The sequence below is a fragment of the Gopherus flavomarginatus genome, chromosome 9 (genome assembly GCF_025201925.1).
Source record: "Gopherus flavomarginatus isolate rGopFla2 chromosome 9, rGopFla2.mat.asm, whole genome shotgun sequence".
NCBI classification, from domain to species: Eukaryota; Metazoa; Chordata; order Testudines; family Testudinidae; genus Gopherus; species Gopherus flavomarginatus.
Window position 1 is genome coordinate 89975536 of NC_066625.1, and position 22937 is coordinate 89998472.

At 47.8% G+C, this 22937-nt stretch overlaps 1 long non-coding RNA gene across 1 annotated transcript; it reads left to right on the plus strand.

Moving 5' to 3' along the window:
* The first annotated feature begins 109 nt into the window (after positions 1 to 109).
* On the plus strand, positions 110 to 14725 carry LOC127058128 (uncharacterized). The gene is made up of 3 exons (XR_007776292.1): positions 110 to 368; positions 4391 to 4632; positions 11100 to 14725. It is a non-coding gene; the product is annotated as an uncharacterized LOC127058128 (long non-coding RNA).
* The last annotated feature ends 8212 nt before the right edge of the window (positions 14726 to 22937 follow it).

The window sequence follows — 22937 nt, forward strand, 5'->3', positions numbered from 1 at the left end:
GCTCCTCGCGCCCCACGTCACAGGCACAACCCGCCCTGCCTTCCCCCCACGTGGGGCCCGCACCGTGCCACCACCACCCCCTCTTCAAAAAGCAACCTTCCATCAAAAAGATCTATCCGACCAATCGGCGAGGGGCAGAGCCGGCTGCCTTTTGTCCATTGGCGGAGGCTGCCCGGGCTGCCACTCCAGCGCTGGTCTTGTCAGTCAAAGCCACGCGGGTGCCGAGCGCTGACAAACGCCGCCGCTTCTCAGCCTCCCGCTTGCAAATACTGCTTGGAATGGCTGCTTAATTAGCTTTGAATGGCTTTTCCTTCCAGCTCAAACAATCTGTCACTACCATGCGGGGAAAAGGAGCCATGCATAAAAAAGTAAGCAGAGGCTAAATATCAATTTGATTTTGTGTATCAAAGGAATATTTTATTTTTCTCCCTAGTAATGAAACGTATCAATTTAAATAATAAAAGGGGAAAGCACAAAAAGAAAAGTCGCGCGCACACCCATGAAACAGCCCCCCCACCCCGCAATGCACGTCTCCCCTGCAACATCTGGGGGGTGTAGGGCTACAGTGACCGGACAGCGAGTGGGGCGGGGGGGGGTAATAGGAGGCTATATAGGAAAATGACCCCCAAATCAGGACTGTCCCTATAAAATTGGGACATCGGTCACCCTATTTAGGGCTCAGGGTGAAAGGGCGGGAGGTTGTTGGCCTGTGGTTACAGGGTCCGAGCGGGCCCGGTTGCTATTTCCCAGCCCCAGAAAGGAGGGAGAAGACCAGCCCCCGGGTGCAGGTTTCTCGCCGCCAAGGTGCACTTCGGGCCTAGCACCGCGGGAGCTGGGGCCGTGGTGTTTGCACGGCGGAAGCGGGCTCGTCGTTCCCAGGCTGCAGGAGAACAGTGAACCCCAATGACCAGGCGAGCCCCCTTCCTCCCCGCCGCCCGACTGCAGCGCTTCAGCGTGGGGGTCAGATCCTCGCATCAGACCCAGAGCAGGAGCAGAGCCCTGGCTGCAAACACAGCCCGGCTGGGGCAGGCCCCGGACATGCATCGACCGGACACTGAGTTCCCAAAGTCCAAACCTCTCGGCCTCCCCCTCATTGGCTGCCTCGCCACTGTTTATGTTACGAGACGTGTCAGGGTCATTTGCTACCGGAGCGCGGACTTTTCATTGGCCGCTCCATGGAGCACCTTGGAGTCCGCCCCACGTGGGAGCGGAGTTCCTGGCACACGCACACACACACAAAATCATCAACCCAGTCACCGAAGCGGCAAGGAAAGTCCGGGCTGGAGTCCCCGAGCCCGGGAGCTGGAGCAGCAGCAGCCTTGCAAGGCAGCCACCTGCAGCCTGTGCTTTATCTCCCGCCGCCTCCTCTCGGGGTTGTTGCTCTAACTTCTCTCAAGTTCAGGATTTGCACCTAGGGTGACCAGATGTCCCGATTTTCTAGGGACAGACCCGATATTTGGGGCTTTGTCTTATATAGGCGCCTATTAACGCCCCCCCCCCCTCCTGATTTTTCACACTTGCTGTCTGGTCAACCCTATCTGCAGCCAAGCCCAGGACAAGGAAGTCAGGAGCTCTGACTACCCTGGCATCCTGGGTGGGTTTGGCTGGAAAGATTTGTCAGCATCACAAGCACATACCAACTTGAGCTTAAAAGGAGCAACTTCACTGGCTGGTAGCAGTAGTAGGATGTTACCCTCTAGGGGAGGAGCCAGCAGAGAGGAGCATGGAACATACGTTGCCAGTGTTGCACAGGAACTCTGAAAATCAGTGCACTTTCCTTTTATTGAGGTGCCTCACTTTAGGTTTGAAAATACTGGCCTCAAACTCTTTGTGCCTCAGTTTCTCCATCCCAAAATGAGGCGATATTCCCTTGCTTACAGAGGGCGAGACAAGCACTTTGAGAGCCTCATCAGGAAATTGCTATGGAAGGGCCAGGCATCGTGAATTATGTATTGAGATCATTATTGCAGGGCTTGTTTATGCTTCTGCTAAGTCTGGCATTGTGCACTCTGCAGTTTGTGTGCTGTGCGCTGCTCCGCATCCGAGATGGGACTGCATTTCGCTCGTGCTTATCGGCCTTATTGTCAGAACCAGACGACATTCCAATTGAAGTCAATAGGTGCTCAGCACCTCTGAACAATCAGCTCCATCATGCATGGCCTAGTTCTGTAAACATTGTGCACATGAGTAGATCATGAAGGGACTACTCATCCGGGCAAAGCTGTATTGGTGTTTGGAGGACTGTGCCCATATGCTCCAATCCTGTAGTTTGACTGATGCAGGCAGATCCTTTCAGATAAAACACGCTATGTAAATTATTATAAAATTTAAAAAAATATGAACCTCGGCCCAGTGACTAGTGCGGTTGGTACTCACCTTTCCAGTACGTTAATTTTGCATCTATAGCTGTTTGTGGCACCTATTTAGGCAAGAAACTTGATACGCATCCTGGGCTTGGATTCATTACATTTGTACCAAGGAGAGAACATTACTGCACTGGAATGATACCCAAGGGCCTGATCCTACCAAGGAGTTACTCCAATGCATTTGCTTACTCCCGCTTCTTGTCTCTTTGAAGCAAGTATACGTATAGTAACTGCTTTCAGGCTTGGGCCCTAAGACAGTAGTAAACCAGGTTTGCCAGTGCTTCCACTTATGTTACTCCACACTCATAAACCAAAGCAGGCGGTCAATACTACCTCAAGATATTAGCAAGTCAAGGTGGGTGAGGAGCTATCTTTTAATGGAGCAACTTCGGTTGGTGACAGGGACTCTGGAAGCTCAAAAGCTTGTCTCTCTCACCACCGGAAGTTGGTCCCAATAAAAGATAGTTCCTTACCCACCTTGTCATTCTAATATCCTGGGACCAACACGGCTACCACAACCCTAATCAACAATCGTACGGTATTAGAATAGTGTCTGATCAATGCTAGGTGGGAATATTACCAAGCAAAGATGGCAAGAGTTGAAACCCACCCCCAGCAGTGACATATTTTGTGGTTGGTAATGCAGGAGTACTGGGGGCTATCCTGAAGTGTTCAGATCGGCCCCGAGGAAAACCTACCCTTAGCCACATTCAACATTCCCCAGCCTTCTGCAAAAGATGCTGACCAAGAACAGCTTGCTTCAGAAAGCTGGAGAAGCTTCCCTGCTGCCTGGCAAAGGAAGTAATGATTTATGATAAATCCCCAAATAATTGCCCTTTGTCCTCAGTGCTTGCTTTGGGTTTGCACGTTTGTTAATTTTTCACTAATAGGAAAGGTTAATTGATCTTACAGCAGGCAGGCTCACGGTAGTGCTGTATCTGCAGCTACTCCGGAAAGGTCCCTTTGTTTTGCTGAACTCGGTGGGACTGATTAGCCAGTGTATTTCAGTCCTCTGGGCTTGGTCCAGCAGAGTCAGTGAGAGCCTGCTGAACAGCCACGCTTCCCGCTGACTTTGGCTGGAGTTGGGAGCATCCTCCATCTTGCTGAAAACAGGTGAAATAGAGAAAAGGGATTGTGCTTTCACAGAGCCTGATTCTGCTCTGACTGAAGAGAGTTTGGGTTTTGGTATTGACACGGGTGGGAGTAGGATCAGGCTTTTCGCTGAGAATCGAACACCTAGAATCTAAGGGTGTTCAAAATAGGAAGAGGTAGCTTACTAAACGAAGGTCTGGATCCCACAAACAGTTATGCATATAGCAGTGGAACTGTGGAAGCAGATAGGTGCTTGCAGGATCAGGGCCTAAAGTGCAATAATATTATTATTTGTATTACTGTATGCTGGACCAGGACGCCATTGTGCGGGGTGCTCTGCGGGCACAGAACCAAAGGACAGGCTCTGCCCCCAAAGAGGTAACATGCTAAGTAACTTTTCCTCTCTCCCTGTCCTAGCATCAGATCATATATAGTGCTGGGACATCAGGTCACTTTCATATAGGTGCATAAGGCCCTGATCTTGCACAGTGGACCCGTTGACTTTTGTAGGGCTCAGTGTAGCTGTAAGGTCCACTTGCCTGGGTTGTCTTATGGGATTGGGGCCTAAATGTGGATTTAGATGGATGATTTTAGGAACTCAGGACTGAAAGTTTTGGCCTTAATCTCTCTGTGCTTCAGTAAACCAATCTGTAAAACAAGGATGTTATTTCCCCGCTCCTAGGGATATTGGGAGGCATAACTGATTGAAGAGCTAGTCTTTTTAGGAAAAGGGGGAAAGGAAAAGGAAAAGCATCCTCCCTCCCCCACCTTTTTAGAGTGGAAAACAAGATGTTTTTGCACTGAAAGTTAGTTATCGCTGGCTTAACACATTACACAAACCGTTCCATGGTATTTACATAGCAATTCTGTTTTTTATTTAATGATTTCCCTAAAATGATTATAATTTTCATCACTTTCCTATTTCATCTTAGCTCCAGTCCTGTTGAGATGCAGTAAAGTGACCAAGAATGTCCGTTGCTAATTGATACTTAGCACACCGGTGCCGTACTGAAATAGGAGATTTTTGATTGTAGGTTATTAAAATTTACCTGGTTCAAAAAAAGCCATTGGAGAGGGAAGGAAGTGTTCTGGATCACATGGATTTAAAAGTCTATTTAAATGGATGCTTTCACATCCTCATTATACATCAGGCTTTCCCCCTACCACTTTCCCGGTAAGTTATTTTTCTTTTTCTATGTAGTGTTTTCATGTGACCAGACAGAAAGTTAGCATGAAAAGAAAATCTCACATTTTTAACTGAATGCGTTGTGTGTGTTAGATGGCAGCTTTCAAAACAATAACAATAAAAATAACAGTTTTAACTTTCACTTCTTCTGCCTAAAGGCGCCTCAACGTTCTCTCCTGTGACATGGATTCTGGGAGGGAATCCTGCACCCAGGAAATAAGAGGATGATAATGTGTATTGTACTGTCAACTTGTTTCTAGTTTCTTCTGGGCTATGAGAGTCCTTCCAGTTCAGATTAGTAGTAACATACTGTTTCCCTTAAGCCTGAAAGCTCCTGGGTTATTGCAAAGTCAAGCTCTGAGGGTTGCAATATGAAAAAACGTGATTAGCCCACATAATGTGAACAAGCGTGACTGGAGCATGGTAAGTTGCATCTTCCGTTCTTAAGTCTACACAAACAGTGCTGAACCCAGAGAAGAGTAAGGCATCTGAAAGCCCCTCCCTCTTTTGTGACAGTGTGTAAACACTCCTGACACTGAAGGAAAAAAGAAAACCAGAAATAAAACAACCCCAAATAGCTTTCTGCAGAGCATACTGTTACTGGAGGGTTCTGAGAGGTTTTCCTTTGGTTGAGTCAAGCAAGAGGTAGCAGATGTCAGCCAGGATGAGGTTCTGAAGATACTCAGGGAACTGACAAAGGTAAGAATGGCATCTGAAGGCCAAGGCAGAGTGCAAAGAGAGGTTCAAAGGATATCCAAGGGGAGTGCTTACGAAAGAGCAAGACTTGCCGGGTGCATAAGTAGGTGAAGATTCTGTTCCAGCTGGATGTTGATCTCAGTAGAGAGGGTGAACAGGCACAGGGTCTAGATGTCTGAGATAAAATTCAGCCTTTAAATAGCTGAAGCCCATGGCATGCCAAGACTCAGAGTTTGACTCCCACCTGGTCAAGGGGATGTTGTTGCGCTTTTCCATAGACAGAGAAGAACCAGCCCAAATGGCTTATTTTGGATTAAATAAACTGCAGACGCACAATGAAAAGCAAGCGTGAAGTCTCCGTGGGACGGCAAAGCATGCGCCAGATCGGTCACAAAATGGCAGCCAGAAAGATGCTGTAGTAATAATGTAAAGGCACAGCACTTGGAAAACATCAGCATGACAGTTACAACCTCCACACACCACCGATGTCGGTGTCGGGAGATGGAGATACGGGGGGGGAAGGTGGAGTCACTCCGTGTTTTTTAGTCTCTGGAGAACTGTGTCCATACAAGGAGAGGGCATGTGATGGTCTGCCTGTGATTTTGCATAATTGCTGATCTGGTGCTTGACACTCAACCGTGTTCCAAATTCGGACTGAAGCACATTGTGAGAGCTGGGGCGAGAGGGGTGTTTGCTCAGTTCCCATCTAGCCTGTACCTACAACCGGTGCACCAGAGAGAGCTTTACAGAGCTCAGGAAGGAACAAAGACCGAAAAAATGGTCCGAACATGAGGGCCAGGATCACAGGAGTAACTGCAGAAGAAAAGCACCTAACCAATTGCCTGCACTCATGCAGCCTTCGGGAATGAGTCACTTCAATCAAGGAAAAGCCAGCATGTTCCAGTCATACAACGGCCTAATGTTAAACCAGAAAAGCAAGCTATGTTCTGCCTGACCCTCCAGGCACGTGGGGGAAGGAGCCGGGTGCAGACAGTGGGTAAGAGCTGTTATTTATGCTCCATACTGGCCCCTCCCCTGCTCTCCAGGGATCCTTTGACCTGCACAAGTCTTGTCTACACATACAGCACTGCTGTAGCGCTTAGTGAAGACGCTGCCTGCTCCAACAGGAGAGCTTCTCCCATCAGCCTAGGAACTCCACCTCCTGAGAGGCGGGAGCTACGTGGACAGGAGAAGCTGTCTACACCAGGAGTTTGGTCGGTATAACTGCGGGGTAGTTATACACCCACAGACGTCTGTAATGTAGACTAAGCCTTTGATTACTCTCAAACAAGTGGGCTGAGACCCGGAGCCATCCACAGCAGCTGTGCACTCGCATCCTCTCCTATTACTTCAGTTCTCTGAAGCAGCAATGTGCAGATTTGTATTTAGGATTTTTTCAGGGGCCGCTGGGCAGACTGAATAAGGGTCAAGGCAACACTCGGTGCACTGTTCTTGTGACAAAATAACCCTTTGAGATAGAGAGCATGAGCAGTTTTTCCCATTGGCAAACGGCCTTTGCATCGTGAAAACATTTGGTGGTGACAGGAGTGCAGTAGCTGCTCCAGCTAGCTGGTGCTTTCACCCAACGGGACACCAACCACACCTCGTAGGCAAGATACCTACTCAACTCTGGATCCTTCACAAAGCCCTGCTGAAATAGTTCCCACGGGCGGCTGAGTCTCGGCAACAGGACATTTCAAATTCACCACTGGTGTGGAAGGAAAGCCCTGGTCACTGCAGTTTGTAAGGCTTCCGAGAGAGAGTTTGGAAAGCGCCCCCCCCTCAGAATGGAGAACCCATAGTGTAAGGGCCAGATCCTCAGCTCGTACACCTCAACATAACTCCATGCGGGCCCTGCTGGAGCCGTGCTGAATTACACCAGCTGAGGGGCTGACCCAGACGCTACACTTATGGTGTACACCTGATACTCCATTGGCTGTATTGCCCAGTTCCTGGCTTACTCTAGCACCGTGTTGAAAGTTTTGTTATTTTGCACTAGTTGTACTCACCTTCAGATTTGTGTTTATTCTTGTCATCCCTAAATAAGCCAGGTAAGAGTCAAACCCCAGCTCCATCAGATCAAGTTGATTTGCTTGTTAGGATGCAGCCAAGAGAGGCTGGGAAATGGTTTAATAGATCCATAAATGCCAAGGCCAAAAGGAACCATTGTGATCAGCTAGTCTGACCTCCTACGTAACACAGGCCAGAGACCTGCCTAGGGTGACCAGACGTCCCGATTTTATCAGGACTGTACCGATATTTACTTGTTTGTCCCGATATTTTGCACTCCTGCGCACAGGCGGACGGGGCTCGTGCCCTTCACTCAGCCCCAGCCCCGCCCCCTCCCTGCCCCATTGGATCCTTCCTCAAATCTCTGCCCTGATCCCGCCTCTTCCCCAAGCACGCCACATTCCTGCTCCTCCCACTTCCCCCCCAGGCTTGTGCGAATCAGCTGTATGGCGGCACAAATGCTGGAGAGGGGGGGAGAAGCAGGATGTGGCAGCCCGCTCAGGGGAGGCGGAGTGAGCTGATGCTGTGGGGGGCGGGGAGCTGCCGGTGGGTGCTCAGCCCCCATCAATTTTTCCTATGCTCCAGTGGTGACCTCCCTCCCCTGCCCATGTCCCAATATTTCATCTCTCTCATCTGGTCACCCTAGACGTGCCCCACACTAATTCCTAGAGCAGAGTTTTTAGAGAAATGTCCCATCTTAATTTAAAAATGGTCAGTGATGGAGAATTCACCACGGCCCTTGATAAGTTGTTCCAGTCGTTAATTACGCTCATTGTTAAAAGCCCTATAGAAGTCTCAATACATAAATATCTATTACAATAGATGTACATACACACAGACAAGGTGGGTGAGATAATATCTTCCCTGCCGAGCTCACAAGCTTCTCTCTTTCACCAACAGAAGTTAGTCCAATAAAAGATATTACCTCACCCACCTTGTCTCTCCACTCTCCTGGGACAAACACCACAACAACACTGCAAACAATGCACCAGCGGGTACACCCACTAATCTGAGTCAAGTTACTGAGTCAGTTCTATTCCCCATCTCATTTCCTGACTGGCTTTAATAGGGTAGCTCACCAAACATAAAAGCCGCGTTCATTGTATGCAACTGTGTGCACACAGCCACCACATAAGGTAGCTTTATCATTGACAAGTAATTCCCAGCCCCAGTCAATAGTGCGTGTTTACATTAAAGGTGACACTATCTGCCCTTCCCATAGGGCAAGACCCTGCCTGCCAAATTTCCTTTAGCTTTCAAGTTTATCTAAACAAGGATTTCAGAGCTGGAAAGGCAGGGGAAAGCATACTAATGAGGGACAATGGAGGAGAGCTAGGAAAGCTATCAATCAAAGCAAGTTTATTTTGCTTTGTTTTGAAGTTGAATTTTATGAGCTCTTGGTGGTAAAGCTTTACAGGCCTCACAGCAGTGAAAGTACAATCCTGTAGGTTCTTCATGCACTGAAATCCCAGGGGGAGCTCAGCAGAAGCCCTGCATGCAGGACTGGGCCCAGTCTTTTCTTCAGTGTTTGCTTTATTGGTATTTTGAAAATTTAAGAACAAGCCTGAAAAAACAGAAACCAAAAGCACTCCAGGCAGCTTGCTCTATAAATCTGGGGTTTTCTATGCAGAGTGAACAGACCCCTTTAGAGCTTAATGACAATAAAAGAGAAACAATCCAGCTAATATTTTCCCATTTCCCTACCTACTAATAATGCCTGACTCTTATGTAGCACTTTAGTAATAACACCTTAGATTGCTGACTTAGCAGGAAGAATCCTGTACTGCTTTATGGACCACAGCTCTGATTCAGCAAGGAACTTGTGCCTGTGCCTCACTTAAAAGGCAGTGGGATTTACCTGAGTAAAGTTAGCCCCAGGCATAAGGATCTTGCTGAATCTGGGCCCACAGCTGCAGCACTTGCTCATTGCAGGAATGCAGTTGACCTTGGGGTAGAACATGGCAGCCATTCTTCACAAGTATCACTATACAACCATTTTCAACAGGGGAGGTGAACATCATCTACCAAAACTACAGGGCTTACCCTGAACTGCAAGACATCAGGGAACATGGAGAGCAATTACAGCTGAAAACCGGGAAAGCATCCCAAACAAATCTGTTATAATTAACAGCTAGAAGAATAACACCAGTAATACCATTAACAGCTTCAAAAGCCATTTGCAACATAATGTCTATAATTAGACAACATACAGCAAAGCCTGAGCTGAGCTATTCACTCAAACAAACCGCAGGTGATCCTTGGCCCTCCGAAGAGCAGCCCAGTCATGTCCCTAGAGAAGCGTTCTGGTTGAATGTCTGGCCGTGTTTACACGCTGTGCATGAGCTAATGGAATGTAGCTCAAACAGTTGTTACTCCAGAACCACACACAAACATTTGGCAAAAGGTTCACTGCAGCTATAAATGAGATCCAGGAGAGTGAACAAAATCTAACACTTCACGATCAACAGTTTGAAAACAAGACAATGATGCTCCAGTGCATGGGTCCCATATAGATCTGTCCCAATTCAGAGTCCAGCAGAAGTAAATCAATTTCAGACAGCATCTGAGTCACAGCGTACCACTGAGATTTTCCGGTGCAACTTCCCTCTTCACTTTTAGGGAATGCTGAAGTCTCCGATTGGGACTGAAAAATAAATCTAGTGCATCCAAATTCCAGATGCAGCGTTGCAGGATATGAGCACCAATGAACCTGATCTCCTCTTGGAGTCTAGCAAGATTTTCTCTTTCTCAGCACGCCAAGCGCTGCAGCAACAACAACCAAACACATTTATGAGAAAGCTTTGTCCAGGAAGTGTTGCTCTTTGGACTTCAGGTGTAGTCATGATATTTGAACTCACACGTGTACTGTAATGCCTCTCAGCTGAGGATTTCCAAGTACTTACCAAACAATTCAGCCTCACGATGTGGCTGTGAGGGAGGGGATGTATTATTACACCTGGCATTTCATAGATGCGTAAAATGAGGTGGGGTTTAAAGAGCTTGTTCAGAATCCCCATGTGAATCAATGGTAGAGGATGGGGCCAAAATCCAGGAATCTTGGCTCCCGGTACTCCACTCTAACTGCAGCCGTCAATGCCATGAGGTTTCATTTGAACTTCCTCGGCACAATTCCATTTGTCCTTTGCTGTATCTTTTAACAGTTCCCAGATCTCTATATCTAAAGATACCCAGTGTGCACTGTCATGCATGGTGGAAGGCCCACTGTTTAATGTCATGGGTATCGGAGAAAGGGGCACAGGACCAAACGCTGAGAGCACAGACAGGTGAGTCAAGAGATTAGATTCTGTTCCTGGACAAGTCACTTAGCCCAATCTTTTCAAGAGCAGCCCCTTATCTTTAGGGCCCAACTTGGGACACCCGAAAAGACAAGTCTCACCTGCCCATTGTGTCCAGGGGGATAACAATATCCCCCTGCCTCTCACAGTGCTGGGATGGAAGCTGGCTTTGTTAGTGTTGCACGGTGCCTAGAGATCTGCAGATGGGAGGTACCAGGTGAAAAGCCCGAGTATTTACAATGGCCCGGTGGATGGGGAGGGGCTGCTGCATACACACATTGGAAACTGATTGCTATGCCATGTCTTGCACATGCTGGGGTTTTGTTGCATTTTTCGTTTTAGAAAAACAATGTAGAATTCTCAAATGTACAAACAGTTTTGATGCAGCTGATTGAAAACAATCCGGCAGTCACCTCCTACAGTGCATGAAACTAGCGTTTTGTTTTTAAACAGGGTCTGGGGATATCTTGTCAGTACATGACTCACTTCAGCCCCTTGAGAACTTTTGTAAGAGCAAACCTCTTTCCTGCAGCTGGCTACGGAAGGGACGTGTGGAGGCTTTGAATCTTCTCTGGGGGCATTGTAAGCCTACCGAGTTGTCTGGTGAGAGCAAGGCTTTAATGGGAGAAGATTCCACTGGAAGGTCCACGATGTGTACACAGGGCATGAGCTAAGCTGCTATTCTCAGCCGCAAGGTAAAGATCCATGGAGACAGAGACGGCCCTCCGTAGTGTCACTATGCTGCTGTTCCCAGGCCTTTCCACCACTCTCAGGGCACAGATCCCAAGCCTTATTTTCTCAGCTGTTTAGCATGTTGCGTACACACCTGTTGGCCTTACGTGCCTCTCTGAGCTTGGAGTCATGTGCTCCGTCAGCAGCAGGCAGTTTTCAGTTTGGCTGCAGCACCAGGGTAAAAGAGGATGCCGCTGTTCCCCACCCAGGAGCATGCACGCTCCCTGGCAGATTGGACACTTTTGTGGGTAAGGTCCAGAATTTATCAGGGAGGAGTATCTTGGTGGACTTCAATTCAAGCAAAATAAGCTACTAAGGTGGGCTTTCAAAAGAGCAGTGGGTACAAAGGGCTCTGAGGAGCTAGGCTTAAAGCCATCCTGAGCCCAACCATGTTTATCCTTCAAGATGCTGGATTTCCCTTGAGCTGAAAAACTAACCTCCTTAAACTGAGAGAACCTTCTGCAGTCTCCTCCAACAACCAGAGAGAAAGGAGGAAAAGAAAACTGGCAGGAGCTGGCCCTCCAAACACCCCAGTGCTCCCAATTTTGATGGCACACGGAGCTAGATTTCCTTTGTTTCTGGCAGAAATGGAATTCACGGCATTTGAAATTCCCACACACTTAAGGCAATGTCAGTATACTGTACACAGCAAGAAACTGCATTCAGGAAGAAAGTGAGATGCTGTCCCTATTGTGTTATAACAAATCAAAAACAACCCCCCCCCCCATAGTTATCAGAGTTGGTTGCAAGAGGAGACACATTCCTCATGAACTTTTTGCTAAGAGCCAGGGCTAAATCCTGGACTTGAAGTCAAAGGCAAAACTTCTCTTGACATCAGCAGAGCTAGCACCCCCTCAGTTGCTCATAAGAGTACTCCCAGTGAAGTCATTGGGGCTAGTCATGTGAAACTGCTCACCAATGGCAGTTAAGGGTTCACATTCTGACCCTCACCTTCCACTATCTTCATTCCCATTGGGTAGGACTTGCTTCTGGCTGTTGTCCTATTGATTTCCACCTGAGCAAGGGCAGCAGAATCTGCCCCTCTCTGCAGTGGCATTCGCTACAGAGGAGTATAAAGCTCCCATTGAAAAGGCGACCAGGCTGCACCACTTGAGCTGCTGCGTCCAGTGGGTTCAGAGCTCTAAAGGGATGCACGGCAACAAATAACAAATCTCGTGTGAGCCACAGAAGCCGGCTCCTTTCCAAAATACCTGTGGAACTCAGAGCTGCACCCAGAGAGACGATGAGGAATTAGCATGGACACGCATGCAAAATGGAGACCATGGAATGAGAGAGTTCTCTTAAAAAGAGAGGAAGAATCGCCCCTCTCCTAGTATTTCAGGGGACAGTGGGTTTCCTTTCCTTTAAAAAACTTCACCCCCTCGGGAAGTGCCAGAGGGAGAAGGGCTGGTGCGAGGAATGGAAGTTCTAGGGTCTGATTCTTATTTATACGAAGGCTCCTTTACACCACTGCATCACCAAGGGGCCTGAAGGCTTGAGTAAATCACATTCATACCTGGTTTAAGGCCCTTTGACGCTGCCAAATAAAGAGGCCTTCTGCTGTACCTTTACTAAGCACCCACTCTTCCTCAGTCCCTCGAGCGGTCCTTCGGGCAGGTTTCGTTGCACAGCCACTCATGAAGGTCACTCGGTTGTGGCTGGAATCTTGCTGATAGAAAGACACATTGGGCTGGGTCCCGACAGTCTATGCCAGCACATCAGACAAGGTGAAGTCAGTGGGAATTTGCTTATAAAAGGACTGGGTCACTGGGCGATGCCAACCACAAACATTGCATGGCAAATTCCCCTTCAACTCTGAGAATAGCTCAGGCTGATTAACCACGCCATAGCAACTTCCTCTGGCACTCCAGTTTGGGAGGCTGTTCTGTATGCATATAATGTCTTAAAGAAAATGATTGTGGCATGGAAGGTTTAAGAGGTCTGTTCAGCACACACACCATACCTGTATTACCAGACTTTTCAATACACATATTTACTGGGCACTTATTATAGAATTACAGAGCAGATTTCGCTTTTTTTTAATGCTAGCCTCCTATTCATATAATAGGTCAAAGTGACCTTGAAGAAGCCATAATGTCCATCAAATTGTGTACAAGTTAGTGATAGGAGAGTTTACACACTTCTGTTAAGGATTCCCTCCCTCACCCCCCAGTTTTGTCTTTTTAAATTGCCATGGAACAGAAAGCTGAATTTTATAGGTATGGATTTTCTAAGTACCAGGCAAAGAAATTATACCTTTTAAAACACGTGTTAAGTGAAAATCTGTCACTTCTGCCTGCATTTTATTGGCTATTAGAGTTATTTGATCTAGGGCCAGATCATGCCCTACATGAGAAAGGGCTTACAGAGGGGACTAGGAATCCTGTAAGGGTTTGCACTTTAATACATGAACATTTTTCTGCATTGACCTCAATCTCTACTTTAAATAGCAAGGGCTTTAAAAGCTTAAGGCAAAGATACATTTTGACTGAATCACACCCCCAAACAGCAGCGAGTACCTGAAGGAGTGCTGCTGGCAGTAACTGCATCTCTCCACCCTGGCACCATCTTTACTCCTGCCATGGCATTACTGCAGCTTTGTTCGGCTGTGCATTATAATGTGTATCACGTGGGATCCCAAAGGAAGTCTTTAGTGGATCATGCTCTTCTGCTGACTTTTCTTAGTCTTATGCGTCAATGTCCAGAATATTTTATTTGTATCACGTAAGCTACATATCTTTATATATGTATATTGCAACCTCAGGTCATACACTATTCACCATGCTTGTATATTACAATCCCGTTCCTCTACCATTTGGCTATCTCCATTTTAAGCTCCTTGGGGTAAGGCTTGTCTACTAGGAAACAGTTAGCATGGCCTAGTGGACAGAAAACTAGATTGGGACTCAGGAGACCTGGTTCTAGTCTTGGTTCTGTCCCTGCTCTGCTGGGTGACCTTGGGCAAGTCACTTCCCCGTCTGTGGGTATGTCTACACAGCTGATGTTAAATTTAATGTGGCTGTGAAATCACCGCTCCAGCACTGGGAGAGCTCTGCCAGCACTGTAATAAAATTACCTTTGCGAGGGGAACAGCTACCAGCTGAGTGAAGAAAGTTTCAGCGCTGTAAGTGGCAGTGTAGACATGACCTGTGCCTCAGTTTCCCCATCTGAGAAATGGGGATTTTGTGAGGTGCTGTTGATGAAAAGCACTATACAAGAGCTAGATATTATAACGGTAGCTCTGTTTGTTCCCCAGCATAATGGGGCCAATTGGTTAGTCATTACCGCATGTAAGTAGGGTGCATAGAGAAAACAGTGCATTAGCCAGACATATCTAACAGGAGGGGTCATGGTGTACTGCTGACTTGGTTAGTTTATCATTCTGATAAAAGATAATAAACAATCTTTGTATAGCAATCTGTTAGCATGCTGGTCCTCTCTATTCAGGGTACATAGACTGGGGCTTTGTAGAGCTGCTTAGACACATTATATAGATCCTCCCCGCACCGCCCAAGTACTAACTGGGAGTAAATTATTTGGAAACCTACTATTTCACCAGAACAGCCATTCAAGTAGCCTAATACACACATTAGAGTCTATTTGCACTTAAAAGAAGTGGGAGGTATTAAATCAGCCTCTGGCCAGATTGTCATTGTATAAACAAGAGCTGTTAACTCCTACTTGATAGCAGCGATAGCAAGAGAAAAGAAAACAACCCTACAGTATCATGACCAGCCTGACACAACAGGTTTTAGGTTGGGTGGGGGTGGGGGGGAGCCAGAGTTCATGACTGTCTGGGCTGGTGTTTGGTTATGTTGCACCAGGGACTTTCCGTATCAGTCAGTCAATCTCTCTCTGCAAAGATGAACTGATGAGGCCGCTTTGCTGCCTGAATTCAGAGATACTTTCAGATCCATTTAATAGTCATTTAAAATACCTTTGACCAGGGACAGCATAGGGGGTTGAGAATGCAGAGTGGGGGAGGAAACCACACTAGCTTTTCTCTTCATGGGACCCAGGTTTGACTGCCTGGCTCCACTCACAGAGGGAAAGGGTTTGAAGGCCTCAGTCTTGTCTGTGAAAGACATTTGTCCACCAATAAAGCCTGGCAGATCATGTGGCCAAATGATCTGGCTGTTCAGGAGAGGCCTGGGCTGCCGGGTTCCTGAGTTAGTGACCTAGCAGTGCTACCTCCCAGCTCCAGCAAAGCATTCCTGGCCCAGGCACTGAATCCCCACCACTCCTATGTACATAAATGAGATTCTGTGTATTCCCTGATTGGCTTTTAAAGTCAGGCTGCATCTGCCCTACTTGCACAGGAACACAGAAGTATTTGAAGCTGGGATCCCAGATTGTTTATAATAGAATCTCAGGGTTGGAAGGTCCCTCAGGAGGTCATCTAGTCCAACCCCCTGCTCCAAGCAGGACCAATCCCCAAACAGATTTTTTGCCCTAGATCCTTAAATGGCCCCCTCAAGAATTGAACTCACAACCCTGGGTTTAGCAGGCCAATGTTCAAACCACTGAGCTATCCCTCCCCCACAAAGCCTTAAAAACCTTTGTGGCTCACAGGGTAGGTGGCACTCGAAGCAACACCACTACCACCAGTGCAACAGGTTTTAAACTGGTGGAGTTACACCAGAGTAACAAAGCCAGTGGCAATCGATAAGGCCACTGCTGTCGATAAGGCCACTGTCAGGGTTTTACACCAGGGAGCACAAAGAAACACCGATGATCTGATTCTTCCCTTGCTTGGGCCCTGTCTTTGGGGTTGGCTCTGTTGGAAAGCAGATGGAGGCTCCGCTATGGTTATCTGAACTCCCCCTCTCTGCCCACAGGCCTTCAGGCCAGGATGGAAGGATTACTGTGACTTGTTAGGAGAGGATGGGACAGGACCTTAGCTACAGTCAAATCACACAGGGTTTAGGGTTGGGCGGGGCTGTGTGTGCATACAAAAGCTTGTCTTTTCACTCCTCTAATTCAGCTATAGCTGTGTGCAGGGCCGGTTCCACTAAATCAACTTAGAGCAGCTGCAGGGCTGCACTAGCGTGTGGCGGCTGCAAACAGCCCCCAGGGGCCTACATTGCAGCCAGAACTCACTGTCATGCAGGGGCATCCAGGCTAAGTGTCTTTCCCTGAGAGCCCTGACATCACCTTACACCCAAAGACCCCCCTGAAGCTGGCTATTGCTGGCGCTAAGCCCAGGCTGTGCTGACGGTTCAGTGCAGAGCAGCTGCACCGCGTGGGTTAATACATCCACCTCACAGAATATCGCTCACCGGCATCTGGCATAGCGTGATGGTCCCCGGCCAGCCCTGCATTGGGAATCCACGGGAATAACAACGGAACGGCTCAGGCTGTGTGGGGCAGTGCTCTGCTGTGTGAAGGTTGGTGCTAAGGATAACGAATACTGGATTGCTTCCCCACCTCCGGCCCCCAGATGGTATTTCTAGCAGCCATAGTCTGCTCACTCCGGTGCAAGCCCCTGTGTTAATGAAACGTATGAGTCATGGAGAGCATAAGAAACTGTTTTCAGTTGACTTCACTCACCACTTCCTTTCCTCATATTCATCTCTCCCAGCAGCCCACTTATCTTCCCTTTGGAGCCATGCCCACCATGACTCTCCCTTGATAGGGCCCAATCTCCAACAGGCTCAAGTATTCAGCACCATGATTGCTTCTGAGCTTGCCCACTTACTTTGTCAAGCACGCACAAGTTGTTCTCTGTGGCTAATCAAATGTCAAAACCACCTACCCCTGTGATTTGGAGAGCTTTGAAACAGGAAGACAGTTACCACTGACACAGGCGAGCAGCACACAATCGTCTGGGTTTAGGACTGCAGAGCTAGTGTCAGTAATATTTCAGTATTGGTTGCAGCCCCACAAGTATTTGTCCCGTAACAACTATTTTGCGGTCTCTTTTTATAGGAATAATGACTGTTCAAATCCCTGGCAGCGAGGCCGTTGCTTTTCCACAGCCAAGGCTTCTCTCTCTTCTCAGGCAACTGTGGATTCTCTCTCTGCTGCTGCTGAACACTAGAGGGCATTGCAAAATGTTTGTGGGGGAGGGGATCACTGACTGCTCCAATAATACAAGGGTTATTTTTGCTGTGCCACTAATCAGTGACTTTAAAAGTAAACCTGTGAAGAGTCTGCACCCGGAATTCTGCACCCGGCGCCAAGTTGGCTGGAAGGAGTAGGAAAGCCCCTCTCAGGCAGCTAGCACTGTTGGAAATTCCTCTCGGAAAGGTTACACAAAGGGGTGGGATTCCCCGAGAAGTCCGGATGGCAGAACTGTAGTGTAGAGACAAGGCCTTAGGCTAGAGGAGGTAGTATGAATTAACAGTCCGTTACTGGGTAGTTTTTCATCCTTCCCTCCTTATGCAGGAACAAACAGTTCAAGGCGCCAATCCTCCAACGGGGCAGAAGGTGAACCTGAAGTGAGCATAGCTGTTAATGAGGGCAGAGAGCCACCTGCATGGATCCGCTTGCAGGGGCCTCAGTCTGTGTTTACAGGTCTGGCTCTGACCATGCCTGCCAGAGATCCTCTCTCTCTCTCCTCCATGCTAAAGCAACCCTGAGCAATGTCTGCAAAGGATCCCAGTTAGTCAGGCCACACATCCACCAGGCGGCTGACACTTATACAGAGGGCTCTAGTAGGCTATTTTTAGTTGCCTTGCCCAGTCTAAAGTTTGGGGACTAACTAATTCAATGTGCAAACAAACCATTAACATACATTCTCTTCTCACCCCCAGCATTAGCCAGGGAGTACTTGGGCACAGGTGGAAGGGACACACTCAAACTTATTTTAAAAAAACCCTAATTTAAAAAATGTCAGTTTTCTGATTGTACCAGCAGCACTCGCCACAGCAAACCCTGGGGCTTGTTACAGGGAGGAGGATTTGGTCCTTGGAAGAGAGGCGTGGGCTGAGTACAGAGTGGGACAGGGTGCCCATGAGGTCCCTTGTCTCTGGGACACCGGTCAACTGACTTCAATACTCTGCCTTTGTTTTGGGGCTAGTACCTACCTTCCCACACAGGGGAGCTGAAGGTGTCATTAACATTTACCAGAAAAAGGTGAAGGGCCAATTGGCTGAAATAAGAGATACTGGGCTCAGTCTCCACATGTGCCCAACATCTGCCAGGTACAGCTGAGTGTAACCTACAAAGAAGCCATGTGCCGCTTTCCAGTCCTGGGACCCTCTGGCCATTGGTGGACCAGCCGTGGTCTGGTCATGCCATCTGTCCCCTAATCTGAGGATTCGGGAAGGGGATGGTTGGAGACAGTTTCAGCAGCTGCCTGACACCCAGTGATCCCCTCATGGTGGGAGAATGTCCCTCTGGAGAGATCTGACCCCGTTGGCCCAGGGGAGGGACATGACAGAACCCAAGCCAGGCCCAGGCCTGATAGCAATGTTCCCACTTTGTTATATCGAGCAAACCTTTTACGAGAGCCATTCCTGGGGAATGCTTTTCCTCAGAAAATTGGTTTCTCAACAAGATGATGTGTTTCGTGACCAGGGTCTGCTTTCTGTGAAAAAACTGAGACATTTCCTCAGAGAAACAAACACCGAAGAGCTGCGGATGGAAATGTTCAGGATTTGGAGTTTTTTTTATGAAAAGTCAAAATGTTCCCCAGAGAATCCCTGCTTCTGAAAGAGCTCAGCTGTATCCGTCAGAGCTCAGAAATACCCCCGATGGCTCCCACGGGGCCTGGGACAGGGGTGCTGCCTCTTGCTGGGGTCTGCTGATGGAATTCAGTTGTTCCTTGGCCAGTGACCCCACCCCTTGCCCCCAGGGTTTCTAGTTATCAATTCATTGTTCTCCTTTCCAGGTACTGCAGGGCCAAGGGCCCAGCTGCCAGGGTTGGCTCTTATTCAGTGGCTTTCTCAAGTGCCAGGGCAGCAAGCCACTTCACTTCTGGCACCCGTGCCCCCAGTAAGCACTTTAGGAAGATCTCCTGCTTGCCAGGTAAGCTGATGGGATCTTCCTGCACCTACCACAGTTACTATTTTCAACCTCCAAGGAAAGGAGGCAAACCCGACTTCTAGTGCACCAAGAGCAGCGGGTCTGGCAGGCTGGCCTCCAGAGTCATGGCTTATCTCAGCTGAAAGCTAAGCTCAAGCTGCTCGCTAAAGCGGCCTGCTGAAAAGAGAACTTTCCCGCTACTTGTGCCCTCTTCCCAGCACATCGTAAAACCTCCAGAAGGATACACAGTCCAAAAGACGTATGCAGGCTTCTCTTGCTCAGTCTGTTGCTGGTTTTGAAACCTAAGCAGTTCACTCTTCAGAAGCATTGAATCAAATGTGAAGAGTGCACAACACATCAATCTCCTGCAGCAGGAAATATCAATTCCTGTTGTCTGCTGTCAGCAAAGCCATTTATGAAGATTCAAGCAAACCATACATAATTTGCGAGAATAAACAGATGGAGCCGCAACCCTCCCTAAAATGTCTGTGGTTGGAGAGATCAAAGCACCTGCCTGGCTTCATTTGCTAAATGAAAGGAGAAGCATCCGTGTGTTAGTGTGAGGAGTCTAGTGTCTGTTTAGTGAGAACTTGTCAGTTGGAGGAAACAACCTTTGAAGGGTTAAATTCCATCCTTAGGGTGAATGAGAGGATACATGCCTAGTGGTTAGGGTCGAAGAGCTGAGCCTATGTGACCATGAGAATGTTACCTAATCATCCTGCCTCAGTTTCTGTGTTGAAGATGGAATGTTAGGAGCACTTAGGAAAGGGATAGAAAAGAAGACAGAAAATATCATAATCCCACTATATGCATCCAGGGTGCGCCCACAGCTTGTGTACTGTGTGCAGTTTGGTCACCCCATCTCGAAAAGGAGATAGTGGAACTGGGAGAGGTTCAGAGAAGGGCAACAAAGATTCTCAAGGGAATGGAACAGCTTCCATACAAGGAGAGTCTGAAAAGCATAGAGCTGGTCGGTTTAGAAAAGAGACAATTAAGGGGCGATCTGATAGAGGGCTATAAAATCATGGCCGGTGTGGGACTAGGGAAGTGTTATTTACCCTTTCCCACAATACAAAAAACAGGGGGTCACCCCACAAAAATAATGGGCAGCAGCTTTAATACAAACTAGAGGAAACACTTATTCACACAACACACAATTAACTTATGGAACTCATTGCCGGGGGATGTTGTGATGGCCCAAAGTATAACTGAGTTGGAAAAAGAATTAGCTACGTTCCTGGAGGATAGAATCAGGTCAGGGATGTAAGGTGGTCAGGGATGTAACCTCATGCTTAGGTTGACCCTAATTCTCTGACTGCCAGTAGCCAGGAGGGGAAGACGGGTACTGGTCACTGTCAAAGACAGGATATTGGGCTAGAGGGACCATTGATCACATTCATCTGCCTCACAGGGACCTAATTCATGAGCAATTCAAATAAGAATCTCAAAGGACTTTGCCAACATTAATCGACTTGGATCTGTGAACATTTTTAACCAGAGGGAACTCATTGTCCCTTCGCCTTTTGCATTTAATACCCTGCCCAGACTTCAATGCAATCACTGATGTAAGGGTTCCAAATAAAGACCCAGTTGACACTCTACAGCCCAGCAAACTGTATGAAATGCTTTCATATCAGACACGCAGGGACTTAATTGAAGCCTAAGACAAGGAGAATGTTGTCAATTTGCTTTTTAAAAAAATGAATAGGCTTGACTGTTTGACCACCACTCATGAGAGAATGCCACAGTCTCCCTGTAAATTTGGCAAGAGGTCTGACACTTGTCAACTTTAGTTTATAACTGAAGACAAGAAGCAAGCTTTGCTGAGAAGAATGATGCGTGTGTGTTTAGGTGTTTGTGCTTGGAAGAATGCGTGGCAACAAAAGATCAAGAAAATACTTGGGGTCACTGGATCATGAAGGGCTTTATATGTTCACTGAGAAGTTTTAAAATCAGTTTAACCCTTTATAGGGAGCTAATCCATTGCCCGGAGCAGGGGCAAATATGCCATTGTGGTTTTGTGAACAGCAGCAGCATTATTGTGGAATTTTGAATCAGCTGAAGCCTTTACAATACATGACCAGGAAGGCCCCCGAACATGGGATTTGAACAGTCAGTGCTGCAGAACGTATCTGATCAACCTGTGTCCAAGCAAACTAGTGACCATCAGAGATGGGCAGGTTTAAGTCTGAACATAAGAACGGCCATATTGGGTCAGACTAAAGGTCCATCTAGCCCAGTATCCTGTGTTCCGACAGTGGCCAATGCCAGGTGCCCCAGAGGGAATGAACAGAGCAGGTAATGATAAGTGATCCAGGCTGGCTGGTGTTTCCTTTGCCAGGAGCCTAAGAAAATCATCAGCATTTTTGCAAGTGTCTTAAAGGGCTGGTCTCAACCACCTATCACAAATTCGTCTGGAAGAAGGGGTTTCATGGTGCCACACAAGTTTCTGAATGAAGACGCTGGAGCTATGTGAACATAATTAAAATGAAGAGAACCCACAAGCAGAAACTCAGGCTAGTGAGGAGGACTCAAGCCTTGCTCAGAGTTGAGTTCTGACGCATTCTGACACATCCAGTCGCAGATGCATCCGAGCCCATTTGTCAACATGCTGCTGCCAGTTCTGGCACCTGCAGGAAAAGCCATGTAAATCTTGGCATGAAAACAGACACCTGACGTCTACCCATGTAAGACACTGCCCACTGCAGAGACTGAAGGATGTCTTTGAATGGGTGTACAGCCCAGTGATGACTGGTTCTTGCAGTCTGGAAACAACCTGAACAGATTGAACAAATTCAGAGGCTTGGCCAACACTCTTCACCTAATTTTGAAGATAAGCCTTCAGTTCAGGGTTCCCATGACAAGTCCCAGTTCACAGGGATTTTCATGTCATCCACGCACAACTGCAAGGGGCTCGACCTGGCATACAATGTCCCAACACAAGAGTGAGTTTCTCTCTTTCTAACTAGTTAAAGAAATCAAGTCACCCACATTTACTTAGCACAAGCCAGAAGCTGGAGTGCCAGATGTGTGAGAGCATGTGCATTTCTTTTAATCCAAAGTTGCTTTGTTTAAAAAAGAAACCAACCCCACCACCATCACCACGTCATCCTGCAATGTGAATTAAGGCTATGGGCTCATCCACACAGGGAAATGAACTGGAATAGCTAGTGTGGAATAGCTTATTTTACACTAGCTATTCTGGTCAATTACCCCACGTAGACAAGCCCTTAGAACAGGCTGGATGAGTCCAATGGCTTTCACTAATGCTCACTCCTCGCTTGCCTGAAGGGTCCATAACCTCCATCTCCTCCCTCTCTGCAGATTGCCAATGCAGGCCAGCAGGTTGCTTCCCTTGCCCACTCATCTCAGCCACCATTCCTGCAGCCCTACACAGGCCACTCAGGTCTCCACGTGGGTTTCTTTCCACTTCACCGGATCTGTCCTGATGCAACCTGCCTCTTTCTCCCTTCCAGGAGCAGCGCCAGGGTTTTTGGCGCCCTAGGTGGGGGTCCTTCCGCGCTCCCGGTCGTTGCAGCAATTCTGCGGCGGGGGGGGGTCCTTCCGCGCTCCTGGTCTTCAGGGCACTTC